This window comes from Colobus angolensis, unplaced genomic scaffold (genome assembly GCF_000951035.1).
Source record: "Colobus angolensis palliatus isolate OR3802 unplaced genomic scaffold, Cang.pa_1.0 Scaffold100, whole genome shotgun sequence".
Taxonomy (NCBI): Eukaryota; Metazoa; Chordata; class Mammalia; order Primates; family Cercopithecidae; genus Colobus; species Colobus angolensis.
Genome location: NW_012110920.1, coordinates 9,636,679 through 9,653,840, shown reverse-complemented (window position 1 = coordinate 9,653,840; position 17,162 = coordinate 9,636,679). Strand labels below are relative to the sequence as shown.

Genomic DNA, 17,162 nt, shown 5'->3' with positions numbered 1-17,162 from the left:
TTATTATATTTATGTGTAAGATATTTCACATGTATATATTAAGTATGTCTTTGAGTACTAAGTAATTATTTTATGATTTTCATTTTATGAAAATCAAAGTCACTGTTGTGTGGCTTGCATTTTCATAGTATGGACCATATTTTGTTTATGCTGTTTATTTCTCTTCAAACCATTAATAATTATATGATAAAGTATAATTTTTTATTGCAGTGCAAGTGTCTAAGGAACCACAGACAGTTTTTGTATTTTAAATTCCATAAAACATTCTTCCATTGACAAAAACAACGTCAACAACAAAAAAATAAAACTCCTACGACACCCATAAGAAAGGCCAAGGGGTTCATGCAGTTCACTCAGGGCACTGCTGAGCTTTTCTTACATATCTACTCAAAAGTTCTTGGTTTTTACTTTCCATCTCCAGCAGGTAGAGGGGAGCAAACTAGGAATGTGGCTAGGACTTCCACTAAAGTGAGGTACACCGAGAGCATAAGAGCAGAACCCCACTGAGACACAGGACCAGGAACTCCAAGAGTCCTGCAGGGGCCGGCAGATCTGCGCACCCGCCAGCCCTTAGGCAGCACTGTGTTACTGAGACACATAATCATGTTGCATGTCCTCATGAAAACTTTAAATTACATCCAAGTCAATAGTTTTGTCTTCCCATCCCTCTGTGGAAAAGGTACCATAGCACTTTAAAATATACTATTCTATGGCCAGATGCAGTGGTTCACGCCTGTCATCCCAGCACTTTGGTAGGCCAAGTTGGGTAGGTCACTTGAGGCCAGGAGTCCAAGACCAGCCTGTCCAACATGGTGAAACCCTGTCTCTACTAAAAATACAAAAATTAGCCGGGCATGCTGGGGGGCACCTGTAATCCCAGCTATTCGGGAGACTGGGGTGACAGAATCACTTGAACCCGGGAGGTGGAGGTTGCAGTGAGCTGAGATTGTGCCACTGCACTCCAGCCTGGGTGACAGAGCGAGACCCTGTCTCAAAATAAATAAATAAACAAACACAATGTATTACTATAGTTTTGGGAATCCTAGACAATGTCACAATTTTCTCAGAAAATTAGAGTGCTGCAAATGGGGGGTAATTAAAATTGGATTTTAATATGCTTGTCCTTAGTAGTGAACATAGAGTGAAGAATGACTATCGCATATTACATAAGCAAGTAAAGGCTGGGTATGGTGGCTCACGCCTGTAATCCCAGTGCTTTGGGTGGTGAAAGCAGGTGGATCACTTGAACTCAGGAGTTTGAGACCAGCCTGGCCAACAGTCTCTACTAAAAATACAAAAATTAGCCTGGTGTGGTGGTATGCACCTGCAGTGCCAGCTACTCGGGAGGCTGAGGTGGGAGGGTCACTTGAGCCTGGGAGGCGGAGGTTGCGGTGAGTGGAGATCGTGCCACTGCATGGGCAACAGAGCAAGACCCCATCTCAAAAAAAAAAAAAAATGGAAATTTGAAAGAAAACAGTAGTGCAAATGAAAGCATTCTCCTCCCAATAGAGTTCACACTCTATTGAGAGGAAGGATACAAGTAAGTAATTGTATCCATCAGGATAGCTTAAATTATTTTTTATTAACAAAGAACTCTACAATTGTTTCTTTCTTTTTTTTCTGAGAGGGAGTCTAGCTTTGTCGCCAGGCTAGAGTGCTATGGCTTCCTGCCTCAGCCTCCCAAATAGCTGGGATTACAGGCACACACCACCACACCCAGCTAATTTTTTTTTTTTTTTTTTTTTTAGTAAAGATGGGGTTTCATCATGTTAGCCAGGATGGTCTCCATCTCCTGACCTTGTGATCCACCTGCCTCGGCATCCCAAAGTGCTGGGATTATAGGTGTGAGCCTGGCCTACAAATCTGTTTCTTAACCAAGGTAGTTTATTTCTCATTCACCCTACTCCACATCGGCTGGGATCTGCTCTGCTTTTCTCAGAGTCCAGGCTAATGAAGCAGCTATCACATCTGGATACAGCATTGTCATTCTTCCATGAGATGCTCATTTTATAGAAGAGGAATCCTGGATTTAGGATGATTAGGTGGCTTAACTAGGCAAGGGCAGAACCAGCCCTGAAACCAAGGTCTTTTAATCCCTACACCAATGCTTCTTCTTTTCTACAGATAAGTTGTGCTGTGTACTAGGCTGACTGTTTCCCAGAGGGACTGGGAGTAAACAAAGCTCCAGGTTAAACTCCAAAGGTTCAGTCCTTCAGTTTTTGATATGTTAGCCATCATTCATTGACTCAGTTTACCATGTGTTGGCACTATTTTATGCACTGGGGATACGATGGTGATAAAAAAAGATATACTGCCCTGGTCCTTGTGGTGCTTAGAGTTTTATGATGGGGAAGGTACATGGAACTGAGCTTCCCAAGCTTGGAAAGGAAGGCTAAATAAAATGGCTCCAGAAGGCCGGGAGCAGTGGCTCATGCCTGTAATCCCAGCACTTTGGGAGACTGAGGCAGGTGGATTGCCTGAGGTTAGGAGTTCAAGACCAGTCTGGCCAACATGGTGAAACCCTGTCTCTACTAAAAATACAAAAATTTACCAGGCGTGGTGGTGCACGCCTGTAATCCCAGCTACTTGGGAGGCTGAGGCAGGAGAATCGCTTGAATCTGGGAGGCAAAGGTTGCAGTGAGCCAAGATTGTGCCGCTGCACTCCAGCCTGGGTGACACAGCGAGACTCCATCTCAAGAAAAAAAAAAGGCTCCAGAGAGTTGCCTGGGGCTCTATCTCCTAGAAGTTTCTTGCCTAGGGGGTGGGAGGACACAGACACAGCCTGGTGGTTGGGAATGAGTCCATGACTGGGTCTGCTCTGTCCCTATCATCACTGAGCAGCAGTAACCCTGAAATGCTCCCAGAGACTCTGGTTCTCGGTTGGGGAGCTGGAGGGCTGAGTGGACCACTGCAATAGTGGAGAAGAGGGAGGGATGAGCACCCAGTGAGGAAGAAAAAGACAGAAAACCAAACCAAACAAACATCACTTTCCCCTGAAATGAGCCGGCAAACTCAGCTTTCAAAATACATGAAGAAATCTAATGTTAAGGAAGACAGCCAACAAAGTGAATAGTCAGGACAGGATTCTACTCCCGGTTAAAAGTAGAAAAAAGAGCTAACTGAAAAAAAACCCTCAGAAATGATTAGTATAAACATTGGAATTTAAAATGCACCAGATAGAACATTTCTGGCCTGGATAAAGTTGAAGAAGGCATTAGTGAAGTGGAAAAGTGTGCGGAGGAACACACCCAGAATGCAGGCAAAGATGAGAAAGTACTAAGAGACATGGAAGATTGACTGATCACACTGTACACTATAAATACATATCATTTCATCTGTGAGTTAAAAAAGATTAAAGAGTTAAATGAATTTATCTACAAAGGAATAAAAATTATTCTGACAGCAAGCAGCCTTCTCATAGATACCAACCCTCATGTAATAAAAATTCTGAAAGAAGAGAAAAGAGGAAATGACAGTGATGCAATATTTAAAGAGATAATGGCTTAGAATTTTCTAGAAGTGAAGATACATTGCAGTTGAATTGCAGAACACCGTGGATAAAGAGATAATCGTAAATTAACAGGTATCACCTCACACATCAGAATGACCATTATCTACAAAAGATAACAAATGTTGGTGAGGATGTGGAGAAAAGGAAACCCTTTCACACCATCTGTGGGAAGGTAAATTGGAACAGCTATTGTGAAAAACAGTATGGAGGTTCCTCAAAAAATTAAAAATAGAATTACAATATGATCCAGCAATCCAACTACTGAGTAATAGGTTCAAAGGAAATGAAAACAGTATGTTAAAGAGATATCTGCACTTCATGTTCATTGCAGCATTATTCAGAATAGTCAAGATACGGTATCAACCTAAGTGGCCATTAACAGATGAATGAATAGAGAAAATGGAGTATATGTACACAATGAAATACTATTCAGCTATGAAAAAAGAAACAAAACCTGTAATTTGCCACAACATGGATGAATCTGGAGGACATTATGTTACGTGACATATGCCAGGCACAGAAAAACAAATACCATGTGATCTCACTCATATGTGGGAACTGAAAAAAGTTGATCTTACAGAAGCAGAGAGCAGAATGGTGGTTACCGAGAGCTGGGGCCGTGGTCGGGGTAGGATGAGGGTGGGGCTGGTGAGTTGAAGAGATGTTGGTCAAAGGATATAAAGTTTCAGTTAGAAGAAATAAGTTTGAGATCTACTGTACCACATAGTGACTATTGTTAATAAGAATATATTGCATTCTTGAAAAATGCTTAACAGAGTGAATGCTAAGTGTTGCCAGCACAAAAATGATAACAATGTGAGGTAATGTACATGTTAATTAGGTAGATTTAGTCGTTGCATGTTATAATTTTGCTTTAAAACATCACATTGTACACTATAAATACATATCATTTTATCTGTCAGTTAAAAAAAGGTTAAAGAGATAAATGATTTTATCGACAAAGGAATAAAAATTAGTGTGATAGCAGCCTTCTCATAGACATCAATACATTCTAGAAGATAATAAGGGTAATAAGTTGAAAGTGCAGAGGGAAAACAAATATCAGTCTAGAATTCTATACCCTGAAAAATAAAGAATTTCAGGCATCCAAAGATGAAGACAGTTTACCAACCACAGACTGTCACTTGAAGAACTACTAAAGAATATTTTATTTTGGGCCGGGCTCGGTGGCTCATGCCTGTAATCCCAGTACTTTGGGAGGCTGAGGTGGTAGATCACGAGGTCAGGAGTTCGAGACCAGCCTGGCCAATATGGTGAAACCCCACCTTTAATAAAAATACAAAAATTAGCCAGGCATGGTGGTGGGCGCCTGTAGTCCCATCTACTCGGGAGGCTGAAGCAGGAGAATTGCTTGAATCCAGGAGGCAGAGGTTGCAGTGAGCCGAGATCACGCCACTGCACTCCAGCCTGGGTGACAGAGCGAGACTTCATCTCAAAAACAAAAAACAAAAAACAATATTTTTTTAAAATAACTTTTTTATCTTAAAAACTTTAACTCCAGAATAAAAATAAGATGGCGAACAGGGTCCACGTGTAATTAAAAAGTGCTGAGGTCCTTGCTGTGGTCAAAAGGATAAGTAAAGTTCTACTTAAGAAAAAAATTAATGAAAGCAAAATGAAAAAACAAATTAAAACAGCACAATAAGTAACTGTTCAACTTAAGAAACTAGGCAAGAACAATAGAGAAATCCAAACTAGAAATAGGAAAATAATATAAGAGAAGAATGAAAGAAATTATATTTAGGGAAGATGAATAAAACATAAAGTTAGTTTTTTAAAACAGCTTACAGAAAAACATAAACCCTGAGCACAACCAATCAATAAAAAAGAGAAAAACACAAACAGAAAGTGGGAATAAAAAGGGATAGAAATAGATACAGTGGAGATTTTAAAATACATAAAAGAATACTATTAACTCCATCTGAATAAATATGGAAACTTGGAAGAAATAAATAATTTTCAAGAAAAAAATTAAAATTTGGTAATTTATTCAGATAAAACCAGAACAAAGCCTTAGCTACTGAAGACATTAAATTATTAATCAAAAGTTCTTCCATCTCTGAAGACACCAGGCCCAAATATTAACCAGATTTTTAAGAAATAGATAAGCCCTGCTTTAAAAGACAAAAATTCTTTCAGAGGATGGGAGGAAAAAGGAAGAGAATTTCCTAACTTATTTTTTGAGATATTAAAGCCAGACAGGGACAATCCAAATAAGGAAAATTATAACTTAATCTCATTTTTCATGTAGATACAAAACCTTAAAGAAAATATCATGACCAAGTGGAATTTCATCTCAAGAATGAAAGAATAATTCAAGATTCAAAAACCTATTAAATTAAAAAGGAAGGCCTTTTTCCTTTATTTTTTATCTTTTTAGTGTCTCAATAAATGCAGAAAAGGTATGGACAGAATATAGCATTCATTCACGGTTTTAAAAATCTTAGCAAACTAGGTATAGAAGGCAACTTTCCTTACCTGACAAAGGCTATACATCAAAACTCTACAAGCAAATATCATATTAACTGGCACTATTTTAGAGACATTTTCATTAAAGTCAGAAATTACAGAAGGATGTAAGTTCTAAGCCTCTATTCAACATTATACTGAAGTTCTTAACTGATGTAATATAAAAGAATGGAAAAAGAGAAAGATTAGAAACTGTTCTTGTTTGCTGAAAATGTGATTGTCTACATAAAGAACTCAAGAACATTTACGTACTCTTAGAACTAAAAACTATCCAGCAAAGGTTGCTAGATACAAAAAAACATGCAGAAATCAATAGCATTCTTAATAGTAATAACTGATTAGAAAATATATTTGAAAAATCCCATTTATAATAGTAACAGAAATTATATGGCACCTAGAGATAAATTTGTTAAAAGGTATGAAAGACCTCTAAGAAGAAAACTATGATAGTATTATTAAATAAAATACAAGAAGATCTAAATAAATGGAGAAAATTATTGTTTATTGATTAGAGTACTCAGTAATATAAAAATGTTAGCCATCTTGGTGGGACCTCTGGTGTAGTGGTATCATGCAAGATTCCCATAAAAATGCTAGCCACCTCCATATTTATTTATAGATTTGATGAAATTTTCATATTAAAAATCCTCAAAATGTGGACGATTCTTAAGAAGCTAATTCTAAATTTCATGTGAATGGGCCAGGAAAAGCCAAGAAAATTTGGAAGAAAAAGAAGAGAGGGTAGCAGGACTTGTCTTGTTAGATATTTAGACTTACTGAAAAGATTGTGGTAGTATTGGCATAGGGAAGAGAAATAGATTAATGGAACCGAACAAAAGCCCATAAATATCCTACGTACACGAGGAAGCTCTGTACATGACTGAAATAGCCTCACAAAGCAATGGGAGGAAACTGTGGAACTGGGATAACTGGTTATCCATATGGGAGTAAGTGAAATTAGATTCTCACTCACATCAGCCATAAAGATTAAAGACACAGATGTGAAAAGCAAAACTTTGCAACCTCGAGAAAGAGCAACATATAGGAAGATACACTCTTTATCATCAAGTACAGAAATTTTTTATATAAGATGCAAACATACAAACAATAAAATAAGAGGGATATATTGGATCACATTAAGACAAAAAACTATGTGTTAAAAAAGACAATATAAACAAAATGAAAAGATATTATAGAACAGGAGAAAGTATTTGCGATGAATTTACCAAAATGGGAAGTATTTCAAGAAACAAAAATTATATAATCTTGATTATTTGATCACAGTGCAGTATAACTAGCTATTAATAATAGAAATTAAAACAAAAAATAATTAAAGCATAAGGACAGAACAAAAATTAAACAAAACAAAAATTAAAGTATAAGAACATAGCAGTTAGAAGATAATTAAAATAAGAGCACAATATATCAAAAGGTGTGAAATATTGTCAAAGTTGTACTAAAAGTTAAAGTTACAATCTTATTTGTTTTTATTTTCAAGGAAAGGAAAAATAAAAGCTTTCAACCCAAGAATTTATAAAAACAGCAGTGACAACAAAATCCCTAAGAAATCAGTAGAAAGAAAAGACTAAAGGCAAAACCAAAACTACCTGAATCAGGACACAGGAAAACTTACAGAATTAATTCGAGAGCACTTTTTTAAAAAAGTAATAAAGTAGACAAATACTAGAGAAACTAAAGAAGAAAAAAAACCCTACGGATAATAAAATTAGAAAATAAAAAGGGGAGGTTCAGCACCAGATAAGGAGATATTTTAAATACAAGACAATACTTTGCAAAATTATAAATTATAAATCTGAAAACCTAGATGAAATGAATAGTCTGAAAATATATACATTATCAAAATTAGAAGTATAAAACCTACATATGCCAATCATGGCTGAAGAACTTAAAAAAGAAAAAAAGGAAAGATTTCCCTCCAGGAAAAAAATGTGTCTAGGCCTAGAAAACTTTATAGGAAAAAAAAAAAAAAAGAAAACTCTATAGGAAAAAAAACTTTTTCAATTCTTAAGGAATACATAATCACTATGTTTCAGTAATTTCAAACATTGACAAATATGGAAAATTTATCTAATTTACTTAACAGAGATAACCCTGATGTAAAACCCTGAAAAAGACAGCTCAAAAAAAGAAGATAATAAACCTATCTAAATTGTGAACATAGAAAAGAAAATCCAAATTCAGGTAACAGTATCAAAATAACCCAAGGAGGGTTTAATCTAAAATAAAAAGATTTTATGTTTTGATATCTTTAAAATCCAACAGTGTAATATATGACATCCACAGGCTAAAAAAGAAAATCCAAATAAGATTCTCAATTAATGCAGGAAATACATTAGAATTCAATAGCTGGTCCCTATTAAAAAATAATTACAACTTTAAGAACTTTTATTAACATAACAAAAAGTGTTTATTTCAAACAAAGTCATCTTTAAGGATGAAATACTAATGCAATATTATTAAAATCAGGATCAAAACAAAGATATAGTTTGTTGCCATTTTTACTAAATTTTGACCTGAAAGTTCTAACCAATTAAATAGGGCACTTATAAAAATAAGATGCACAAACACTGGAAGGGAGAAAATAGATTTGTAATTACTTGTATATGATATAATTACATTCCCAGAAATTCAAAAGAACAATTCAACTAAGAATTATTAGAACCAATATGAGAGCCCAAGAAAACTGCTAAATATAAAAAAGACACAAAAGCCAGTACCTTTTGTATACACAAATTTTCTGTATAAAAATTTGTATATAGAAATTTGCTACATTGCTTTTCTATATAGAACTACTACCCAATTAGAAAATACAACTTTTAGAAAATAGCAAAAATCAACAATGATAACATTGGAAACTTCTATGGAATGCCTTGGAAAAGCTATAATGAGAATGTGAAGGACCCATATAAAAAAATTATACAATGCTGTTGGAAAATGTAGAAGATTTGAATACTAAGCTTTATGGCAACGACATCAGTGCTTTGCAAATTAATTTGAATGGTCAATATAATTTCAATAAAAATCTCAATAGTGTTCTTTTCAGAATTTCACAAAATCATTCTAACAGTCAACCAAAAAATAATTAAGCATAAACAGCAAATAAAATGTGGGGTTTTTTTGTTTGTTTGTTTTTTGAGACTGAATTTCACTCTTGTTGCCCAGGCTGTAGTGCAATGGTGCAATCTTGGCTCACTGCAACCTCCGCCTCCCGGGTTCAAGCCATTCTTCTGCCTCAGCCTCCCGAGTAGCTGGGATTACAGGCATGCACAACTACGCCCAGCTAATTTTATATTTTTAGTAGAGATGGGGGTTTCTCCATCTTGGTCAGGCTGGTCTCCAACTCCCAACCTCAGGTGATTGGCCCGCCTCAGCCTCCCAAAGTGCTGGGATTACAGACATGAACCACCACGCCCAGCAGCAGAGAAAATGTTGAACATGAAAAGGAATGATGAGACAGGGGCCTTGCCAGCTCTTAAATCATTTTTAAAAGCAAGTATCAATAAAAGTATGGAACTGACAAAAGAACAAGTGTAAAAATGTACATATCAAGACATAGAATAGCTATTCTGAGACCACAGTACATATGAGAACTCTATGGTAAATAAAGCATCACAAATTAGCAGAGAATAAAAGTATTGGCCAGGCACGGTGGCTCACACCTGTAATCCCAGCTCTTTGGGAGGTCAAGGCGGGGGAATCAACTGAGGTCAGGAGTTCAAGACCAGATGAAAATGGCCAAAATGGTGAAACCTCATCTCTACTAAAAAATACAAAAACTAGCCAGGCATGGTGGTGGGAGCCTGTAATCCCAGCTACTCAGGAGGCTGAAGCAGGAGAATTGCTTGAACCTAGGAGGCAGAGGTTGCAGTAAGTCGAGATCGCACCACTGCACTCCAACCTGGGCAACAGAGTGAGATTCCCATCTCCAAATAGATATATATATATAATAATAAAAGTATTATTCAATGCATTGTTCTGGGTTAAGTGATTATTTAGAAAAAAATTAATCTAGAGATTTACCTCAAATCATAATCAAAATAACTTTTGATGGATAAAGAGATATAGTTAGATGTAAAATACATACACATTAAAATAAAATAAAGAAAAATCAGAAGCACATGCAAAAATGTTCAATAACTTTATCAAGGGAATGCAAATTTAAATTACAATAAGTTACTACTGCACACCTAACAGAATGACTAAAATAAAAATGTCTGACAACACCAAATGTTGACAAAACTTTGGAGCAACTGAATTCTCGTGCATTGTTGGTGGGAGTGTAAAATGGTATAACTCCTTTGGAGAAAAGGCTGGTAGTTTCTTATAAAATAAAATATACATCTATCCTATGCCCAGAAATTCCATCCATAGGTATTTAAGAAAAATGAAAGCATATGTCTATAAAAGGACTTTTACAAGAATGTTCACAGTTTCATTATTCATAATGGGACTAAACTGGAGACAGCCTGGTGTCTATCAATAGAGGAATGAATAAACAAACTGTCATATAGACATACTATAATGAAAGCTTACTTTTAGTAACAAAAAGACACAAATTTCTGAAGCTTACCAACACAGATGAATTTCAAAAACATTACACTGTCAAAGAAACCTTATGCAAAAGAGTTCATGCTGTGTGACTCCATTCCATATAAAGGTCAAAAACAGACCAAACTAATGATGAAAAAACTAAAATCTGTGGTTGCCTATATGGGTAGTATGGGAGTGAGGACCAGCTGGGAGAGAACACAAGGAAGCTTTCCAGGATGATGGTAATTTTTATTTTTTAAAAAGGTCTATAGATATGATTTATGTAGCACACTTATTTAAAGGGTACAATTCATTGTTTTTTGGTATCCTCATAGATATGTGCAACCATCACCTGAAAAAGTCATACCCATTGAGTTCTATATCTTGAAAAGCATATGTATCTGTCATTTGTCAAAACTCACTGAATGATCCATTTAAGATTTGCGCATTTCCCTGTAATTACATAAAATATGGAAATTTTACCTTTAAAAGGCTGTTTTCTATTAGAAGAAAATATGAAATAGTTTTTAAAGTTCTATATGAGAAAAAGTCATTCTCCAGAAAAAAAAATGGACAGATTCGATTACTTTAAATCTTAAAATCTCTCTGTGCCAAAAATATATAACTTCCATTCAAATGTAAATGTCAAGCCAGGGAATTATTATTATTTGAAAAAAATAATAGATAGGGAGGTCTTTGTTGATATATCTTATATATGTATAAAACATTTTAAATCACTGTAGATATTAAGATTCCAACAGATGTACAGGCAAAGGCTCTGAACAGAAGATTCATAAACAGAAAATAAACTAGTTACCAAACATGGAGAAAATTTCTTTGTGTTTATAGAAATTAAAATTACACCAAGAGCTACATATATCAAAGACTGTATGATTCATATATTATTTGGTTTATTTATTTTTGAGAAATATGTTGATTCTTTTTGAGGAAATATATTTAAAGTAAATAAGAATTGCCATGAACACAGATTTAGCTACAATAATGTTTATTACAGTACTATTTACAATATTGATGAATCAGATATTACCCAAATATTTAACATAGAGTATTAGTAAGGTAAACTACAGTACAAAAATATTACATTGACTTGGGACTCTTGTACAATCATTAAAAATTATGTTGTAGAAGAAGAAGAATCTTATGAGGTGGAAAGAATGAAGTGGGAAGATGTTTACATTTCAAATGAAAAAAAAAAAGCCAAAAAAAATGTATTGGTTCTGTTACGCTAGCTCTTTCCCCTGCGTCTCCACTGTGGACACACATTGAGCTCCTGTCTACTGTCTCCCTTCTCTTTTCTCCATTTCCCTTTGGAAGCCATTCCTGTCTTTTATCCCAGTAAGAAGGAAATAGGCTCGCATTAGAAAAGTGGCAAAATGAAAACAAGAAGGATATATAACTCTGTTCTGGTTAACTTTTTTATTGGGGAAAGAGTATTGCCATGATTAAAAATTCAAAGTCAGAAAGTGTGTATGATGAAAAGTCTCTCTACCTCGTCCGAGGCTCTATAATTAGTTTCTCTTATCTCCTTCCAGACATACTTTTTAGAAAGACGTTTAGCAAAAGCAACAAACAAACAAATGAAACACAAGATAATAAAAAGAAAAGAAGGCAGGGAAGAAAAAGATGGAGGGAGAGATGGGAAAAGAGGGAAGGAAGAAAGAGTAGAAGAAATAAAGAAAAGGGTACCAGGGGAAAAATTCAAATAACTTTATTCTGTAAGGGCTCTAAACAGCCAATGTTTATTTTAGAATATATGCTAAACATTTGGATCCTTCAGCAACCTGCTACTAACTTAAAAACACTATTAAATTAATATTAAATTGTTTACAAGTATTTTTAAAATAAATAAACCAGGTTCAGAAGTAAGGAGCCTTTTTACTTGAGATGCCTTAAGGAGTAGTCGTCCACACCCAAATTAAGATGCCGGTCCAACAAACATTAATGAACTACAGTAATGATGGAGTTGGGGAGGTGAAATTACGACTGTATTGGACATGCAATTTTGAGAGAAAGAGAACAGTAGAGGTTTAGACATTAGAAATGCCCGATCCTGCATTTACCCCATTGGAGAATCGGCCTTGGACAGAAATACCAAATGACAGTCACCAGGAGGACACACTAAATTTGCTTTCTGGCATCATCTTCAAATATTTGGGATGGGACCACAGATCCTGACTCTCCTTAACGGCCATTTTGGATTGATTTGCCGTGAATGGACTGGCTTAGATTTACTGCTTGAAGTAAGCCTAACAATAATTATTAACGGGTCCAGGAGGAAGGGATCACTCAATACAAGTAGTCCACAAAAGCACACCTGAGCCTCTTAGTTCAGGGTAGGTCGATGTTTTTGATGTGCTCTTTCTCCGGGGCTCCTTCTTTTTCCATGAGGGAGCAAATGTGGAGCATGCAAAGGATGTATACTCAAGGGACAAGGCTTAATAAAATTGTGTTGGTCATCAAAGACATTCTTAAGTAAACAGAAATACTTTTGTGTGTAATTCAGCTTGGTAGCCCCAAAATAATAATCAATTTGTTTATGAATAACTTATGTATAAGTGAATGTGTAATTAGTTCACGATTTTTTTCTTAACACATTAAAAAAATTATTGACCACTCTCCATGAGAATGACACCTTGCTAGATGCAATAACAAACCACAAGAGCAGAGCTCTGGCGTTTATAGCTTTTATCTCATTCGTTAATTCTGCAAATACTTACTGAGCACCTTCTATGTGCCAGCTCTAAGTTAGACACTGGGGCTACAGTAGTGGGCAGACCCTGTCCCTACCCTACAAAAGTTCAAGGCTCTTCTGATGTAGGCAGAGAAAGTGTTATTAATATTCTCATTATGAGATGAGGAAATTGAGGCATTCCCATTCCAATATTCAGTTCTGGAACAGGACTGGAGCCCAGCTTTTCTCTCCTGAGTCTAAATACTTGGCACACTGCACTCCATGTCTCTCAGAACTTTTTCCATAATAATGAGACAAAGGAGCTTTAAGAAGACATTCCCCCGTCCCCCTCCCCATGGGCTTCTGCCCCTGTCTTTAAAACTGGGGGAAATGATTTTTGTCCTTGTTCCTGTTTTAGAAGCAGCAGCACAACCTTAGAATATTATTATAATTATTAATACTGGTAACATCATAAAAATAAATAATTTGCTAAAGTCTTTAAATCCACCTTTCCCTAGAGTTGGGTAAACGGAAAATAAGCTATAAACACATTTTTTTCCCCATAAAAAGATCAGACATCAAGGCATTCAGATAACAATGGTAGATCTGAATTGGTCCTTGGAGAAATCTAAGTTCACCTGCCTTTCATGACATCTGAATCCTTTGCACAGAAACAGAGACGAGACAGAAGGGCTGTTCTTCCTGAGAGCATTTTCTTATTCCTTCACTCATTGCAGCTGTTAGCAGCAGCTGGTTACTTGAGTGTGCTGAAATGCCCACTGCCATGTAAACACTCTCTCTAACACCCTGCATTACTCATAGTTTGAAAATCACTTTGACTTCTGAAACATAATTATGTTAATGTCAGATGAGTCAGCAGGGGGGACAGCATGCTGCTCCTACGGCAGCTGCACCTCCTGCCAACCTCCGAATGTATCAGAGCCTGGGGCTTCAAAAAAAAAAAAAAAAAGAAAGAAAGAAAAAAGAAGGAAAGAAAGAAAAAGAAAACCCCTTTTTGTGGGTGGGAAGAGAAATTATATTTATGGCTCAAAGAATAGCTTCAAAGAAGTGGCCAATTTCACTTTCGCTGCAACATGAAAAGAAGAGTTAAGTAAAATCGCTACCACTAGGTTAATCTGTTTATGTGAAGAATAAACAGAAATTTGGAAACTTTCTCTAGGGAATCTGTGACTTTCCCTCAGAGACGGTTCAAGACAAGTCACTCTGGTCACTGTTCAGTCGTGATCCATTAGTCGCCATACGAGGAGTTTTCACTTTCCCAGGAAGTGATGCCATGCAGTGCAGAAGGTGCATCCTCTTGGGCACCAATAGGAACCAGGAGGTTGCTCAATTTTCAGGGGTCCCCAAACCCTGGATGGCTTCCCAGCGCATGCTTTGCTCCAGCGGCATGACCCCCTCAGACAGTTTGCAGCCACTTTTGTGAGGTGTTTTCAGCGTCATTTATAACCTCTCAACTATTTCCCCTCCCTCAGCTGCTGGGAAAGGAACAAGAACTGAGTAGGACAGGGTCAGAGGTTTCTATGGCCTGGCTGACCATGACCTCCACCCCATCTATGCCCCTGGTCACAGTTCAACTTGCCAGTAACCCCAAACATCACCCTTCAGCCTGCCTTACTCCACCTGCCCTGTCCAAACTCAGGGTGTTGCTTTACAACCACATCGTGCCTCCAAAAAGGCTCTCAGCTTCCTTACCTCACTGATGTCTCACAATAATCCATATTTTATAAATGGGAAAATTGAATTTCAGAGAAGGGGTGTCTTTGTCTAAGGTCACACAACAAATGGCAGAGTCAGACACTCAAACTTGTGCCCTTTCTGGTCTGCCAACAACAGAACCACAGATCCACACTTAAAGGATGGAGGAGGACCAGTGGGGCGGGAAGAACCCCAAGTGCACACGTTTTTACAGATGAGAGGAATAACCAAAATCTAAAGAGAAACAGTGACTTGCCCAAGGTCACACAGCTTTTACTTGGCAGAACTAGCTGCCAAACAAGATCTCTTGACCCTCATTCCAGGGCTTTTCCTCTCTAACATCTTTACTCCCTCACTCTGGACTTATTCCAGTTTAAGCACAGGAAGAACCAGCTCTCCCCATATCCAGCCTATATCCAGTTAACCTATCCATGTTACACTGCTGATACAAAGCATTCTATACCCAAAACACAAGGGCCCCAGAAGAGTAGGAATGTCAAGAAGGAGAACACACTAGAAGGAAGGTGTTAACCAACTCCAATGGCTTCCTATTATGAATAATCAATGCCCTACATTGACTACAGCACTGACTAATGGTATCCCCAAATCACGGTTTCATCCAGGATGAGACTGAGACCACATCACTGCCTCACTGGGGATGCCACAGGTCATCCCACAGGTGTTATGTAACCTGAAGAGGGGTCAGTAAAAACCTTAATCCAACCTAGAGATTCTGCAGCACTCTAACTCCTGGACTTTTCGATCCCTATCCCTCAGATCACTTCACTGGGTGCCATATGCACCGAACTGCTCACTTTCCCACCCCTCTTCCGGGTGTCACCCACCCAGCAGGGCCACAATGGGTACTCCCCCAGCTGGAGGCTTCCCGACCAAACACCTTTCTCCTGTAACATTTTTCCCACTTAGCCCCAAAGCCAGAGAAAAAGTCAAGACTCACATTTTGGGGCGAGTTGCTGAAAATCCTTAGGAAATGGCAAAGCATCCTATATAGAGGAGGATTTCTCTTCTTGTCACATCTTCCCATCTGATCCCATCCAATTTATCCTCAAGGCATGGTTGGTTAACTAAAGCTAACCCCACCTCTGCCCCCTAAAGCAACCAACAGCTGTTACTATATTGAGTGGCAATATGATGTCATATCATAGGTGACTAACCCACCAAGGCTTCCCTGCGAGCCATCATCTAAATATGACAGCCTTCCATCATCCTGACCTTTTCACGGGAGAAAGCTGAGTGAGGGGCTTGACACTGATCCGGGGCTCTAGTGCATGTCTGCCCTTCTGTAGCCAGCACCTCTAGGGACACACATGAGCAAATGAGGACACACAGGTCCCCCATGCACAGATTCTTTTCTAGTAGAAGATACTTTCACCCAAGACAGCTTTCTTCCCCTGACTTTGAAAATAGTAGCCATCAGAATAGGTAAGAATCACAGTCATAGGGAGGAATGAGGAGGCCTGTATATATTTACCATTCTATATATCCAGGTGCTGGATTAGATTCTTTACATACAGTTTTGCATTTAGCTCTCAAAACACTCTGAGGAAGGCATTACAATCTCTGTAAAGTTAGAGAAACTAAGATTAGAGGGGTAAGTAACTTTCTCCAGGTTACAGGGCTTGGCTCAGAATCCAGCCCAAATCTGTGTGATGCTACAGTGGAATGAACTCTACAGAAAGGTGTTAGCACCTCACTTGGCTTTTTCAAACATCAACTTTATTGTGTAGAACAGTCTTAGATTGACAGCAAAATTGAGTGGAAAGTACTCAATTTCCCATAGACTTCCTCTTCCCACACTTGTATAGCCACTTCCTTTATCAATATCCCCCACCAGGCTGGTATGTTTGTCACAATCAATTAACCTAATTAACAAATTATTAATACATGAAATCCACAGTTTACACTGGGGTTCACTCTTGGTGTTGTACATTCTATGGGTTCGGCAGATTTTTAAATACAAGTATCTACCATTATTGTATCCTACAGAATAGTTTCACTGCCCCAAAAACCCTCTGTGCTCCATCTGTTCATCACCCCCACTCCTCAACCCCTGGCAACCACTGATCTTTTTAGTCTGCATAGTTTTGCCTTTTCCAGAACGTCATATACAGTCATTCCTCACTTAACAACAAGAATATGTTCTCAGAAATGTATCGTTAGGTGATTTCATTGCTGTGCCAA

At 37.4% G+C, this 17,162-nt stretch overlaps 1 protein-coding gene across 1 annotated transcript in view; it reads right to left on the bottom strand.

The window, feature by feature from the left end:
* Positions 1 to 16,070, bottom strand: part of ATF3 (activating transcription factor 3) — a 54,022-nt gene extending 37,952 nt beyond the window's left edge. The window contains exon 1 of the mRNA XM_011938568.1: positions 15,919 to 16,070. The gene's annotated coding sequence lies outside the window, so the exon portion shown is untranslated. The remainder of the gene's footprint in view (positions 1 to 15,918) is intronic.
* Between the last annotated feature and the right edge of the window lie 1,092 nt (positions 16,071 to 17,162).